At 51.9% G+C, this 14,836-nt stretch overlaps 1 protein-coding gene and 1 long non-coding RNA gene across 4 annotated transcripts in view; one reads left to right on the top strand and one right to left on the bottom strand.

Annotated features, from left to right (window-relative positions):
* Positions 1-12,650, bottom strand: part of LOC137217207 (uncharacterized) — an 81,625-nt gene extending 68,975 nt beyond the window's left edge. For 2 of the 3 annotated variants that reach the window (XR_010940054.1, XR_010940053.1), the window contains exons 1-3: positions 11,953-12,650; positions 9,656-9,893; positions 326-445 (exon numbers count right to left, since the gene is read on the bottom strand). This is a non-coding gene — a long non-coding RNA (uncharacterized lncRNA). The remainder of the gene's footprint in view (positions 1-325; positions 446-9,655; positions 9,894-11,952) is intronic. The other variant, XR_010940055.1, reaches the window with a different exon arrangement.
* BCOR (BCL6 corepressor) overlaps positions 10,881-14,836 on the top strand; it is a 116,333-nt gene continuing 112,377 nt past the window's right edge. Inside the window, exon 1 of the mRNA XM_067723810.1 lies at positions 10,881-11,115. The gene's annotated coding sequence lies outside the window, so the exon portion shown is untranslated. The remainder of the gene's footprint in view (positions 11,116-14,836) is intronic.

A 14,836-nucleotide genomic window follows, 5' to 3' on the forward strand; every position in this document is an offset into this window, starting at 1 on the left:
ATCTGGGGCCTCAACAGGAAGGACTCAATGGCTGGGGGCCAGAGTCATGTGGAGTCATCTTCACTCACATGTGGTGGCTGTTAGATGGGACCTCAGCTGGGGCTCTTGGCCAGAACACTTTCATGTGGCTTCTCCATGTAGCTTGGGCTTCCTGACAGCATGGCAGCCTCGGACTTCTGCCATGGCAGCTCAGGACTCCAAAGGCAATGTTCCAGCAAACAAGGCAGAAGCTGTATCGTCTTTTATGACCTAGCCTAGAAGTCACACAGTGTCACTTCCACTGTCGTCACAAGCCCACCCATATTCAGAGGCAGAAAACACAGACCCTACCTCTCAACGGGAGGAATGTCAAAGTCACACTGTAAGATGAGCAGCTGGGATGGGAGATACTGTTGTCATCACTTTTGGAAAATATAATCTGTCGTTCTCTTGGTAGTCATTTTCTCTGCAAAAACAAGGCCAAGTGCCTCAGTGAGGGACCATGGAAAGAGGATCCGGCAGGTGAGGCCCTGGTTCTTAGAATCACTCTGTACATTTTAGAAGCTACGCCAGTCATCTGACCCCAAAGATTTCCTTTTTGCTTAAAAAAACTTTAAATGGGTTTCTAACACTTGCAACCATGAGTCTGGCTGATAAAATAAGTTAATTATTGATTTTGAAACTGAGAGAAGATTTCATTCATTCACCAAATATACATAAATATGTATACATGGTAATGTGCTAAGTACTGTGGGGGAAGACAACACCATGAGTAAGACACAGGCCTGAGTCACCCACAAGGGGTTTACAGGCTGTATTAGCTCAGGTTGCCATAACAGAATACCACAGACTGGGCGGCTTAAACAAGAGAAATTTATTGTCTCACAGTTCAAGAGGCTGGTAGCCCAAGGTCAAGGTGTCGGCAGGTTTGGTTTCTCCTGAGGCCTCTCTCCTTGGCTTACAGACGGCCACCTTCTCGCTGTGTCCTCACATGGCCTTTCCTCTATGTGTCTAAATTTCCTTCTCTTATAATGACACCAGCCAGTTGGGATTAGAGCTCCCTTCATGGCCTCATTTCAACTTAATCACCTCTTTAAAGGCCACATTTCCCAATGCAGTCACATTCTGAGGGATTGGGGGCTCAGGCTGCAACATATGAATTTTGGGGGTGGACACAATTCAGTCCATAACACAGGCTTTTAGGGATGATAATTGTGAGAGACTGGAGTATTGTTCAGCAAATATTTACTCCCCTCCCCCTCCCTCTTGGGCTGTTGTGCTCCCCTGCTCCACTGACCTTGGGCTTGACCCTGTGACTTGCTTTAGTCAACGGAATGTGAGCAGATATGATGCCAGCAAAGGCTTTAAAGGTGCTTGTGTTGTTTGGCCTGCCTTTTGCTCTCTGGTGATCTGCCATAAAATGAGGATGCTCCAGGAAGCTGCTGGGCCAAGGAGGATGAGGAGACATGTGGAACAGGCCTGGACCCAAGCTACCGAGTACAGCCAAACTTAACTGAGATCATCAGAACCCCAGCCCCCGACCCCTACCCCGTGAACAGGAAATAAACATGTTAAGCTGCTGAGTTTGGGTGTGCTTAAAACTTTTGTTACACAGCATGACTGCAGCAATAGCTGACTAATGTGATAAGTAATAAAGTAAATTACTGTGCCATGTAGACAAAAAGCTTTTCCTCTATGCTGAATTTTATTTGACCAAAGATTTCAAATAGACAGAACTCCTTTTTTTTCTAATGGTTAAACAGATGAGCCATACATTATTTTGAAAATCTAACGTACTTGACATGGAGGAGAAGATTTTTCCAAACACACTGCATGTTTTTACTTTCAAGAGGATTATTACTATTTCGTGAGTGTCAGCAAGGCACTAAGCGCTGACCTGGGATTCCAGGAAGCACAGTTCATGCCCAGAAACCTCAACACTGGAGTCACCTAAGGACCATCAGACAGATGAGGTCATAAGCTAAGAATTTCTTAAATATGTGAAAGGATTGTGAGTAATTATGTCATTAGGTTGGTGATTAAAAGACCAAGTTGGCATACCTTCAGTCTCAGGTATGGTTCCCTACATATTTCCAAATTGAAATTTCTCAAAGCTTGCACGGCCCTGGTATGTCCAGTTTCTTATTTCTAATCCTAGGAATCTGCTCCCGAGGTTGGAGGCTCATCTTACACCTAGTGGGGTCCAAACACTGGAAGCACCATTTATCCATTCTTATCTTCCTGATAACCTGCCAGGATCTAAGACTTATAATCAACTGCATGGGATTTTGAACATTAGTTGAAATGACACTTTATATGGCCTCCGGATCGTCTGTTTTATTTCATTTAGGCTCACCCGTTTCCATTGCATCTATAAGCAAAGGTCATGACCTCTTTTGAAAAGGGCTCAACGGAAGGGAAAATAGCAAGTCTACATGTTGAAGTAAAAGAATTTGGTTCATAAAATAAAACTAAGGCGACAGAAGGCAAAGGGAGTTTCCGCTCTTTGAAAAGGGGCTTTCTCAGCACAAGCTTGGAAAAAAATGTTGATGATTTATGCAAATTAGAGAGGAAACGTGCCCCGAGGGATCTTGGCGCAGAAGCTCAAGTCGGAATTCTGGATTCGAGGCTGGCGGTGTCTCTGATTCACTCTGTGACTGGGGCTGAGCCACTGAACCTCTCTGTTTCTAAGTACCCTCATCTATAAACGCGGGCTAACAACCCCGTTCTTCCTGCCCCTGAAGGGGAGGCAGGAAAAATGAATGCAATGTCGAGGAATTACTTCTAAGAGCCATCGATTAGAACTACGGCATATGGTCTTCACGGGAGCTTGTTTCTGCCACAGATTTTTCCCTGGTCCCTATGATCACTCCAGCTAGAGTGCCGCAGAAATCAACTTCTCTCTTCCGCTATCTTCACGTGCCGCTCTTAAAAGCACAGAGGTCTTCACAACAGAACTCCCGCCTGCTCTGGGCATGCATTACGAAGCCATGGCTCCTGGCTCTTTTCGACACAGGGCCACGCAGCCCAGATTTTCCGAGACGGTGGTGATTTAAACTGTTCTGTCCCATTGTCAGACCGTGTGTCGTAACATGTGTCAGATCACGTGTCCTGATCATTGCTTCAGAAAATACGGTCACTCACACCTTCACGGGAAAGGAAGCACCTGCTTGTTGCCTAAAGTCCTCTTTGAAAACGGATGGGAATAAGCGATAAAGCTGTAGGGACCAACTGATTGATTGAGCAGTGGATATAGAAATAGTGGAGGGGGAGGGGGGAGAGTGTTCATTTGACTCAATCATTACTACGTGCCAGGGTCGGGTGGGGCGAGTTGTCTGTTTATTAAGTAGCTAAGTTTGTGCTGGGCCCTGGGCTAACAACTGCGGTTACAGAAACTGATAGACAACATCCCTGGCCTTGGCATCTTACGGTACAGTGAGGAACAAAGGCAGGTAGCAATGAACAAGCCAAGGGCGTGCTTTCAGGCTGTCACGAGAGCAAGGACAGTTTGTGGCAACGCAGGGAGAGCTTCACAGAGGTGGTGCCACCACAGCTGAGTACTGAAGGACGAGCAGAAGCTTACGGGGGTGGGGGGCGGAGGTGTGTGCTAAGAAGGAGCAGGCATTCCAAGCAGGGGGGCCCTGCGAAGACCTAGCCGCAAGCTCTGTTGGTGTCCCACCCGTGTCCCTCCACCCGACCCGGAAGGCACCTGAAAAGATTTCCCAAACACAATGAGGACTTCCTGAAACCATCAGAGGGAGTTCTCAGGCCGCTGAAGCATGCTCAGCTGGCCACCATATGGGCGAGCAGATCCTAAGTGCTTAGCTTCCCAGAAACAACCCTCAGCTAATGCGGAATGAGAGCTGGGGTGTGCTGGAGCAGTGGTACTAGCTCTGGAGAGCCTGAGAGCCTGACTGTTACATATTCAGAAAATTTGCAAGCCAAGTGTTAAAACACTGGTAGCTTCCAATCAGCCACACTGGGAATATTTATATCGTGGCCACTGGCAAACACTACAAATTGGGACTTTCTTTGTTCTCCCAGAAAGCTGGTTTACCAGCTGGATGGGAGTTGGTGGGTAAATACTCCAGCTTCCTCACCCCTCACCGGGGCAGTGCTGAGGGGTGTGCTACACAGGATCTCAGAGAGGCACCAGCAGAATTGAGCCCCAGTTGCCCATATCGGTAACCTGCTCACAAACGTACCGTATATTGGCCTTCCTCCCTTCCCTGTCTTGATTCTCATTCCCTCACTGTGCTTCCTGGGATCACCTCTCTTATGGCCCCAAATCCTTAACCAAGGTGTCTCCGGTCTTGAAAGATTTTAAAGAGGGAAAAGGCAGCAAGATCAAGTTTGTGTTTGAGGAAGGTCCCCTCCCACTGGGGCCTGTGTGACAGATGGAAACAAAGGGAGGCAGGAGGATGGTAGTGATGGTTTCGAAACATGAATGTACTTAACACCACTGAATGGTACACTTACAATGGTTAAGATAGTGGGTTTTATATTATGTGTATTTTACCACAATAAAAAAAATGGGGGGAAAAATTGAGGTGGGAGAACCAAGAACTAGGTCAGCGGGCGAGTCCAGGGAAGAAATGATAAGAGTGTTGGACACCCATGGGAGACGCCACCCACAGAGAACACGATGAAGCTGTCCTTGCCACAGCACTGCTTGTGGATCAAACTCTGAGCACGGCCGATGTTGTAGGAGCAGATACCAGAAGAGGAGGACGAGACCCAAAGGAAGATTGTATCAAGGAAGACAAGGTAAAGGGAATGTCAAGAAGGAAGTGTCACCAGGGTCACAGGCCAAAGAGAAGTGGTTGTGAGGATTAAATAGGTTAGGGTTTAGTAGCTGATACAAACTTCTCATTGACTCCTCACCAGAGCCCTACATTAAATTCAGTGACCTTGATGAACTCCCTTATTAATTCTAATAGTTGGATTGTAGGTTCTTTTGGATTTTCTATGTGCACGAGCATGTCATTTGAGAATAATGAGAGTTTCACTTCTTCCTTTCCAATCTGGATGCTTTTTCTTTCTTTTTCTTGCTTTATTGCACTGGCTATGACCTCCAGAATAATAATGAATAGAAAGAGTGATAGCAATCATCCTGTCTAGTTCCTGATCTCAGGGGGGAAGCTTTTAATATTTTACCATTAAATACAGTGTTTGTTGTAAGTTTTGTTTGTACATACTCCTTATCAGATGAAGGAACTTCCATTCTCTTCTAATCCTGCTAAGCGTTTTTACCATGAATGGGTACTGAATTGTATTTCTGTATTTCTCTGGGTGACCCTGGGAAAGTAACTTAAACTGTAAAATGACCTACTGCTTTTGCATTAGATATAGCTGGTTTCAAATTCCAGCTGTACCATTTTCTAGCTGTGATTCTGGGCAATTTAATTAAGTTTCCTCATATAGAAAATGGAGACAATTATAACTCCCTCATAGGAATCTGAGATTATTATTTGTAAGTTCAAGAGCCCAAGAGGCTGGTTTTGAAGCAGGACTAGGATTTAACATCCAGAGCCTATGGAATTAGCTCTCTGCAGAGGCTGATGTTCCCAAGAGCCTTTCCATCTCCTGCCCCTTGCTGAGGATTTCCCAGAATACTTCTGATGATGAACTGGGGATGGACCTGAGCTCTCCCAACCATGTCCTTGCACTTTGCCCCCCAGGACTAAGGGAACAAACATATAAGTGGTTGGTCCACTGTGATAGCTAGTCTCCAAAAATGCCCCCACCCATGACCCATGCATCCTGGTATTCACACCCTCATGTAGTCTCCTGCTTTTGAATCTGGGTGAGCTTCTAACTCTCCTGTAATGAGGTGAATCCGCAGAAGTGATACCACATGATGTCCAAGGCTAGGTCAGAAAAGGCTTTCTAGATTCTATCTTGGTCTTTTGGAACTTGGGCAACCACGGAAAAAGTGACACTATCCTAAGACCACCATGCTGGAGAGGCCACAGATAGGAACCACATCCTACAGTCCCAGCTGAGCCCAGCCTTGGAGTCATCCCCACCAAAGCACTATACTTGTGCATGAAGCCAACTTGGACCCTCCAGACCAGCACATCCACCACCAGAGTGCCACCGAGAGCCCCTAGTTGACCCCACATGGAGCAGAAGAATCACCCATCCTAGTCCCGTCCCAATTCCTGGCCCACAAGATAATGAGATACAGTAACATGGTTGTTATTTTGAACCACACATTTGGGGGTTGTTCATTGTGCAGCGATAGATAACTGGAATATCTACCTTATGTGTTTAGTCTTTAGTCATGGAAATACGCTAAGCAAACCTGTCTAGTGCTCAAAACCTATGACATCCATCTCGTTTGACCCTATTCTAACCACTTAAGTTAACCAGATTCAAGTATGCAGTATCGAAGTACTGAGAAAACAGTCAGAGAAGGAAGTTGTTTCACTCAAAATCCTCTACATGCCTTTGTGTCTTAAATACTTCTATTAACAAGAAGGGGTGTAAACAGATAATCCTTATAGCAACTTACAACGTTGGTACCATTAGGTCCAGCCATTTTTTTAAGGTTGAAGAAACGAAGCCTCAGAGAGAATAACTAACCTGCCCAGGGACTTCCCTAGTGGTCCAGCAGGTAAGACTCCGCGCTCCCAATGCAGGGGGCCCAGGTTCGATCCCTGGTGGGGGAACTAGTTCCCACATGCATGCCGCAACTAGTCATGCCACAATGAAGATCCTATGTGCCACAACTAAGACCTGGTGCAGCCTAAATAAATAAATATATTTTTTAAAAAAACTACTCGCCCAGTATCACACAGCGAATTAAACGGCAAAGTTGGGACTGAAACCCAACACTATAAACTGCAAACCAAGCTTTTTTTTTTTTTTTGGTCTGGGTTGGGGCACTTTTAGCTGGTAATCAGGGGAAACCATTCATAGTAGCACAAGGAACAGAAGGGAACTGATGAGAAGAACTCAGGAGCAGAAGTACAGGCAGGTCCCCACAGCGGGCAGGAGCCGGGCACTGGACGCCCTTCAGGAACCAATCTTTGCCCTCTCTGGGGCCCTGTTTCTGAAGGCACTCTGTTTTTTACCGCATTTCTTTATTATTCTCTGCCTTTCTGCAGACTGGCTTTCCCTGGCCTGGCATCCACAGGCTTGAACGCAATGGCCCCACGGTCAGACAGGGCTGACTACATAATTTGTGGGGCCCAGAACAAAACTAAAATGCAGGGTCCCAGCCAGGGGCTGGGACCTCACTCTCCCCTTCCCCCGCACGCCCACTGCCTCCACCCAAGGTACTCGCTGGCCTCCAAGGGATCACAACCTCCATGCTGGGACACATTCGGTGCCTGGATCCTCCGTGGAGGAGAGGACCCTGCCATGTGTCCGGCCAAAAGTGCTGCCACCTTGCCCCACCCCCAAGGCACCGTGAGGCTCCCCAACCCTGACCTTCCCAAAGTTAGTACCCAGGGGCAAAGGGTGGTAGCAGTCCCAAGGCCAGGGTGGTGTGTGGGAGGCCAAGCAGGGCCAGGGTCACGAGGAGGTGGGGAGCTGGCATCCAAGGACTCATCTCAGGAAGGTGAGCCGGGGTGCAGGGCGGGAGGTGGAACCATGCAGCCTGCCCTGCCCTGACTGACCAGCTTTCTCTCTCCTGATCCCCCATTTCCAGGGGAAAAAAAAAAAAAAGAACAGAACTGGCTCAGCTAGGGGCAGATTCCACCTGCACCTACATCAACATAGAGGCTGCTGGCATCCCAACCCCACGGAGGAGACAGAGGGCGGCTCTCACAGAACTGGGATGTGAACCAGGGAACAGAGCCCAAAAGGTCCCTCTCAAACTCTCTCCTACCACCTACTAAGTGATGTCATACTGTCTGTCACATACCCTGTGAGTATATGAGCAGAGGTGGCTGGCTGGCCACCCCAGTAGCCATCCCCCCTTCCGTAGTAACCTGAGGCAGCAATGGCCTCAAGCTAAAAGGTACCATTCCTCGGCCTCCCCTGCAGCAAGAAGTGGCCAATGAGACATAAGTAGAAATCATTAGGTGGGACTTCTGAGAAATCTTTAGAAAGGAGGCTGACTCAGCTGGATGGGGGTGTCCTTATCTCCCCTTGTCTCTCCCCTTCTTGCTGCTTGAACGATTCAGATGGAGGAGGCGAGTTTGGGGAGGGTGGGTTCCATTGTTCCACGAGGAGTCCTCAAGGGTCTGAATTAAGGATGGTCGGATGAGGAAGAGCCCAGGATAGACGTTAAGGAGGTAGGACCTACAGGATTCGACGGTCGGGACCACATCCGGTACCTTGCGCGTGCCAAGCGAAGTAGGATGTAAGCTCCGTGACGCAGGGACTGTGTCTCTGTCGCTTACCATTGCACACCCTGGGCCAGCACAGTGCTGGGCACCAAGTGCCTAATCCCTAAGTGTGTTCCAATAGATGAATGAAGAATGAATGAAGCTGCCCCAGGAGTCATTTGGGGGCTTGACTCCTAATGGTTCAGGAGCACCCGTCCCCAGGGAGCCCCTTGTACCCATGGAATGAGTCCCAAGTACGACTTCTCTTGCTCTGTGCCACCTGTGAGCGCCCGCCATCCCCATGCTCAGACCCAGGCTGGGTTTTTGGGGACCCGGAGGACGAAAGCCATAGGAATGCCACCCTGCTCCGAGCTTTTCCCAACTCTGGCTCTGATGTGGTTTGCAGGCCAAGTTAATGCCCCTGTTTCCACAACATCACTTCCTCTGCAGCGTGAGAAAAGAGGAAGAAAACTCGCTCTGTGACTCTCCTCTTCCCCCAGGGAAAGCACAAAGCTGTTGGAAACAATAAAAGCAGCCCTGTGTAAAGGGGAGACTTTTGTCTGTGCAGTCAGGGGTTGCTGCGCCCGCGACTTCCTGCAGGGACATTCGGCAGCTTTGCAGATAAATAAATGCTCACATGCAGAATGACCAGCCTAGAACACTTCTATGAGTCTTTTCTCCTCCCCAGGCTGTACACAGATAATAAATCATATGAGCATCCTGAACCTCTGGTTCAGCATCACTTGTCACCAGTTCCCCCTGCACGAGGGGTAAGTGAATTTCGGCAAGAGTGTGTGCAGCTACGATCTGACCAAGTAGGATTGAGGCCTGTGGCCTCCTTGGAAATCCCTTGATGTTTCCAACCTGGGCTGGCCACAAGCTGAGGTCACAGGGTCCTGCTGGTCCCTCCAGACCAGACTGTAAAAGAGGCGGCTGAAACCCCAGCCTTCTAATCAATATTGGGTTGTTACTTAGAAAATAAACGCTTTCATTTCTTGGGTAATTATCATAGGAACATGAGCCAAAATAGACAACTGTCAGAAAGAGAGAAAGACAAAGGAGGAAGGGAGGGAGGAAGGGAGGGAGGGCGAGAGAGAGAGAGAGAGAGAGAGAGAGAGAGAGAGAGAGAGGAGGGAGGACAGACTATATCACTAATCAGAAACAGAGGCTAGCCATTTTCCTCCTCCATGTTCTGCCTAATATAGTGACTTACACCACAGAGGCATTCAACAGATGTTGGAGGAATCAAACTGGAAGGGAGAAAGTTTACTTTCAGGTAACCGGAAATGAAATTTGTCCTCATTTCAGGCTGCCCAATTAGTGACACAGAAGGAACAACTTGTTAGGTTTAGAAAACGGGGGCGGGGGGGGAGACGGCGTATGACAATATGGATTACCTGAATATATGCATTTTTAAAACTCGCATCCTCTCTTTGGCTACCGGAAGGAGTAGGACAGCCCAGAGCACCAGCGGCAGCTCTCCCAATGGCAGATACGGTCCCGCTGCCCAGCATCTCGGAGCTGTTGGTTGAGGTAGATGACTGCCTTCCAAGAGATGTGACCTCACAGCTGGTGAGGGCTGGGACTCTGGAACACGCTGCACAGACGCACGGATCATGGTGTTCCTTATGTGGTCTGTGAATTAAAAGATAACCACTGAGCTGCAAGTCACGCTCCCCCCACGCCAACACCACCACCACCAGCCTGTGGAAGGGAAGTCAATGAGCCACGTTTGGTGGGTGTATACTCTTTTCCTGGGATATGTTCAGAATCACTTCAAATGCAGCTCCAGGCTGCCTGACCCTGAGCAGAAGCCTACGGAGAAGGAACAGGGTAGGGAAAATGGCTGAGATCAAGTACAAGCTGCTTTGGGTATGTGCCCCAGCAAGTTCAAACGCTGCCAGGCTGATTGGCTGGGGGGAGGGGTGGGAGGTTAATATATTTTTGAATAAGAGTTTCCTGTTATCTGCAAACAGTCACAAAACAGCTAGAGATTTTATTAAGGTAAAACAGTCCTCTTAGAAGGAGCAGTGGTTGGGGCTGTTTTCTCTAAAATCACTTGCCATCAGTGATTCTGTCAATCATTTATTCAGACACCCATTCATTTCACCATTATTTATTAAGGCCTACTGGGTACCAGTCACAACGCAACGTGGAAAATATGTAGCTCTCAAGTGAACACTAAGTTCTGTAGATGGGTCTGTACTTTTGATTCCAATGTGAGTACTAGCATAATGTTTAACCACCCCGGACTCCGGGACACCTGGGTTCAAATTCCTACTCCTACTAAGTCATTTAGCTTGCTGGGTGACTGATAGAGTCAATTAACTGACCTTTCTCTACGCCTCAGTTTCCTGATCCGTAAAGTTCAAGGGCTTGTAAAGTACTCGGCACAGCGCAGAAGTGGGAGCTACTATGACTATTTAGCACAATCCCTCCACCCCACCCCAGCTCTGATCCGTGCCGCACTCCACCGCTCCGTGGTATTTCGGAGGCTGTCCAGGCCCTCCGCCGCTGGGCCGTGACCCTGGAAATCAGGTCAGGCACCAGTCAAGGCGGCGCGCGCGCGCGCGCGCGCGTGTGTGTGTGTGCGCGCGCGCGCGCGCCCGCGTGTTGGGGTGGGAGTGGGGGGTGGCTTTCTTTGCGCGCGGCTTTCCCCAGGGCCTCTGGACAGTCTAAAAACTCACTTGGGAGGAGAGGAATGAGCGTGAAGTGGCTCTTTCGATCTGAGACACCCCCTCCCGGAGGAATCACCCCCTCCCCCCAGCCCAGCGCGGAGTGAAATCTTAGAAGCCGCCGCTGCCGGGTTTGAACAGAATGCCGGAGTCGGTGGAAGCTGGAGCTGGTCGGCCCGAAGGTCAGCGAGTTGTTTTGAGTTCTCGTACCCGGAAGGGGGGGAGGCAAGGAGGAGAGGACGCCGGGGCCCGAGAGACCCCGCGTCAGAGCAGAAATTGTTTGTGCTCCGGAACAGGCAGATAGGCGGAAGCCGCGACGGGGGCGGGTCACGTGCGGCGGTGGCGGCGCAGCTGGCGGGGGAGCCGGGCTGGGACAAGGGCTGGGACAAGGGCCGGGCCGGGCGGGGGTGGCACGGGGCGGCGGCTTTCGCAGCCGAGGGTGGAACCGGCGTACCCCGGGCGCTGAGAGCGAGTAGTGCCCCGAGCCCGGGGCGAGGGAGGTGCGCGAGTTATGGAGGGGCTGGGGTGGGAGACAGCGTGCTCGGAGCTCCGCGTGGTGCCGCAAGGGCGGGACGAGGGATTGCTGGGGGGTGGCACGGGGTACGGAAGCGGGCCCCCCAGGCAAGAGTGGCGATAGCGGGACCGACGCGGAGACTGCGCGGGCGTCTCAACCCCGAGAATGGAGGCGCCGCTCCTGTAGTCGCCGGCCTTGTTGTCTTCTTGCACGCAAATCCCGGAACGACCGGAACCGCCATCCTTGCCTGCGTCCCAGGGGTGCCCCATTACGCGCGGGGAAGGCTGCATCCCGCAGGGCGACTCCGGGCGGGGCAGGTTGCGGAGGTGGCTCCGCGGAGGATGCGGGCCGGAGTCGTGGTGCACACGACCCACGCGCCTCCCCCTCCCCCGGAAGAGCGGGCGAGGGAAGGCGCGGGCCATCTGTGGGGACTCCCCGGGGCTGTGGGAGCGGTGCGGGGGCCGCAGAGCGGGAGAGGGTGCTGTAGAGAGACCATTGGCCCTACCTTAAAGACAGGGGTGGCCTCGTGGCCGGGGTTGAGGAGTCTGAAGTTTCCCCAAAGTAGCGAGCGCTACTCCGGCGTGGGATGGAAAGAACACAAACTTGGCCGTCCGCCAGAGCCCTTGGGGACGCCTGACTTCGGTGCCGCCCTCCGAGTGGCCCGAAGTGTCCCCCTCCGCTCCGTAGTCCACGAGGTTCAGGTCCGAGGCCTAGAAAAGTGGGAGGGTGTGGTCAGGCCTCGGACGGGAAACCCACCCAAGTTCCTCTCCGACGCCACGCGAGAAAGGCGCGGAACAGTCGTCTCGCAAAGTTTCCCGCCCCCCTCCCATCGGGGAAGGGCAGCTCTTCCGGCGGTGGGGGCGGGGGAATGGCCTCGGCCGGGGAGCGGTGCTAGTTCGTTTTCCCGCGACCAGGTAGCAGGAGAGAGGCGCGGGCCGCCAGCTTGTTCGCGTCCCCAGAGTGGCGACGCTTGGCCCGCTGCGACGTCTGCTCGGAGTCTCGGCAGCGGGAGCTGTGCAGAGTCTGGGACGACGCGAGACGCCATTTGCATCCCCCCTCCCTCCTGCAGGTTGGCGGGGGCCGGGGTGTCGCCCGCCGCGGAAGCGTATTCCTGGCAGTGACACTGATTAGATGCTGTGTCGGTACGTGCACAGAATCGGGTGGGCCTTCACCTCTCCTGTGCGCATACACTTTCTGTTGGGAAAGTTGCGGGTTATTCCCCCCCACCCCCCCGCGCCGCACAGCTGCTGTCTCCAGGGCGGAATTTGAAGAGCACGTTTGCTCAGCCCGAGGGAGAGAGGATCGCGCCGGCGCGGGGAGGCCGCCGGGCCCAGGCTGCGAAAATCCAGCCCTGGCTTTGCGTCGAGCTGCCGAGTGCGGCGCTTACGCGCGCCCGGCCAGCCGAGGCCTGGTTTCCATCTGCCCCTTTTGCCTCCGTGTTAAGTTCGCCGGGGAAAACCCAATGATCCGTGCAGAGCCCCTCGGAGGAGAACACCTCCCCCCCCCGCCGCCCGATTCTGACCGATGGAAAAAATGACAGTATAGGTCAGAACAGGCTGCCCGCGAGTATTAATGCGGCCGTCTCCGTTCCCGGTGCTTGGGGAGGATGGGCGCCAAGCCAGGAAACCGCCGAAGGAGGAGCCTGCCCCTTCCCGGGCTAGAAAACGTGGATTCTTAGAGAGACCAGACAGACATGGGCAGACAGCTGAGAGAACTTAGCTCATCTAAATACAGGTTGTTAATGTATCTTTCAAGCAAGATAAATCTTTTTTTAAAAAATCAAGTAAACGTTGAGTCAGTTATAAATACTGTGAGAACTAGTTGATCTGTAGATGAAACTCCGCTCTCTGCCTGCTGTTAAACGTGTGTGCAGGAGGTGCCGGGCTGAGCATGATGTATCTTAGCACAGCCCGTGTGTGTCCTAAGAAACCGCGGTCCCCTTTGCACTCCACCTTCGAGGACTCTTACTATAACTCTAAACGGGGATTTCGTTTAGTTGTAGTTTCTATATGGGGGTTGCTTGCTCCTTGCAAACTCCCTCCTGAGGTTGTTTGTACTTCAGACTAGATGGTCCTGGGCTTTGGCTTTTATAAGCCCACGTTTTTCTCTTGCCTTTTTCTTTAACCTGCGTTCGTGCTGCTGGGTGCCGGGGAGTCCCCGCCCCCGGCCCCCGGCCCCAAACGTCTGCTCCCGCCGCCCTCGGACTCTCACTCGCGCACCACGCGGCCTCGGAGGAGGGGAAAAGTGAACGCTCCGGGTGGCGCTCGAGAACTGGAATTCTGACTTAAGGCTGCGGGTTTGTTCCGGAGGCTGGCCGGCAGCGGCTTGGGAGCCAGAGGCTGTGAAGGGGAAGCCCCGGAGGTGACCCTGAGGCTTCGGGAGCAAACCCGGAGGCACCCGCGTCTTTGTCTTTCGCGGGGCTGGCCGCCTGGCACGCACAGTTCCGATAAGGATCAACTGCGAGAGCGAGAGCGCACCGCCAGCACATTTCAGTGATTAGGCGAACGCCGGCAGCCACGTAAGGGAAAGGCCATTTGCGTTGTCTTTGAAAAGGAAAAGGCTGTCCCACCTAATGAATTATGAGCGACCTGGGAGAGGCCAGGCGGGGAGTGAGTGGCGCCGAGGCCTCCTCGGGGCGCTTCTTTGCCCCAACTCCGCCCCATCGCGCAGGAGACCCCATTTCAAAGGAAATGGGAAGCTTTTTGAAATTAGAAATCTGACCCGTTCTGTGTACGTAAATAGTGGTGCGTTTGTGAGTCTCTAAAATGAGACTCACCAGCAGCCCGGGGACTAGGGCCTGCCGCCTGCCAGCTCTGGACCAGTGTTAAAATCTGGCTAACTTACATCCCCAGAGGATGTGGCTTTTGCCCAGCGCCTCTAAGAACTGATTTATAGGAGGTGGCCTTGAGCCATCAGAAAGGGTGTCCTGGAAGAGTCTACCGGACGTCCTCTAAACCAGTGCTGTTCGCCCAAGGCCTCAGGGAGAGGGTGGGTAATTGTGCCTGAGCCCTAGCAGGAGCTTCCCATTAATCCAGCCTAAATGAGCACCATTAAAGCGAAGTTCCCCCTTCCATCCCTACCACACACGAGGGTCTTTAAGGGAAAATCTAGTGGAGACAGTTGGAGCCCATTTTGCCGCCTTTTGTGGGCAGCAGTGCCCTTTCTACCCTGTGCAAACCCCACCTTCACCTGCTTCAGCCTGGTAAGAGGGTACCAAACCCTAACAACAAACACTGTAGCACTGTATGCCAGGCAGAGTTCTAGGCACTTTATGTATTAACTCTTATCCTGAAAACAACCCCGTGAGTTAGACACGTTACTGGTCTCATTTTACAGATAAGGACACCGAGGCCCAGAACTGTTAAACGGCTTTGTTGCACAGTTTGGGC

Source organism: Pseudorca crassidens, chromosome X, assembly GCF_039906515.1.
Source record: "Pseudorca crassidens isolate mPseCra1 chromosome X, mPseCra1.hap1, whole genome shotgun sequence".
In the NCBI taxonomy this organism is placed as follows: domain Eukaryota; kingdom Metazoa; phylum Chordata; class Mammalia; order Artiodactyla; family Delphinidae; genus Pseudorca; species Pseudorca crassidens.